Source organism: Apium graveolens, chromosome 3 (genome assembly GCF_009905375.1).
Source record: "Apium graveolens cultivar Ventura chromosome 3, ASM990537v1, whole genome shotgun sequence".
NCBI classification, from domain to species: Eukaryota; Viridiplantae; Streptophyta; class Magnoliopsida; order Apiales; family Apiaceae; genus Apium; species Apium graveolens.
In genome coordinates, this window is record NC_133649.1 from 82794298 (window position 1) to 82795551 (window position 1254).

Here is a 1254-nt window from a genome sequence, read left to right on the forward strand (position 1 = left end):
GAACAATTAACTTCCGTGCTTCAGTTGCATCGCTTGGCAACCAACCGGTTTGAATATGAGCCTTAATGGGATCAATCCAGGACGTCCCCAGGCCTATAGGAGCCACAAGCTTAACATCTATGCTTCGTGTCTTCAAAACACGGAAGTACACACTTCCTGAACTTTCTTCTATCTCAGATGAAGCAAACTTTGATAGCGCATATGCTTTAGCATTTTCTTCCCTTGGAATGTGTTCAACATGGCATTCATTAAATTGGGTCATCACAGCCCTTACTAGGCGGACATACTTAGCCATCGTATCATCCCTTGCCTCAAATTCTCCCTTTACCTGGGATATGATCAGCTTTGAGTCTCCACGGACCTTTAAGTTTTTGACTCTAAGTGTCCCAGCTAGACCAAGGCCAGCTATCAGGGCTTCATACTCTGCCTCATTGTTTGTGGTTGGGAAGTCTAGCTTCATAGCATACTCAATTAAGAACCCATCAGGACTTTGCAAAACCAACCCTGCTCCACTGGAATTTGTTTTTATGCTCCATCAAAATAGAGAACCCAATATTCTTTCTCCTTATCATCCATCTCTCTGTCCCCATTATCGACTCCCTTGTCTTGAGGTATGGTATCTTCTTGCCCCCCGACTTCTTGGTTGGGTATGGTACATTCCACCACGAAGTCCGCTAGTGTCTGGGCTTTTATAGCCGTACGTGGCTTATACTTGAGATCGAACTCTCCCAACTCTATTGCCCACTTAATCAATCTCCCACTTGCTTTGGGACTGTGAATGATATTTCTCAGTGGCTGATTCGTTAGCACCTCAATCTGATGAGCCTGAAAGTAAGGACGCAGTTTTCTTGAAGCCATTACCAAGGCTAGAGCAAATTTCTCAATAGTTGAATAATTTAATTCAGCACCATGCAGAATTTTGCTGACATAATACACGGGTTTCTGGACTTTTAGCTCCTCCTTAACCAACACCGCGCTCAAGGCGCTCTCTGAAACAGCCAAGTACAAGAATAAAACTTCACTCAGAACTGGTTTGGCCAACAACGGGGCCTGGGCCATATACTTCTTTAACTCTTCAAATGCCTTCTGGTTTTCCTCACTCCATACAAAGTCTTTGATGCTCTTTAGTGACTTGAAGAATGACAAACACTTGTCTCCCGACTTGGAGATGAATCGTCCTAGCGCAGCAACCCTTCCTCTGAGCTTCTGAACATCCTTGACAGTTTTTGGTGGTTCCATGTCCAGGATCGCCTT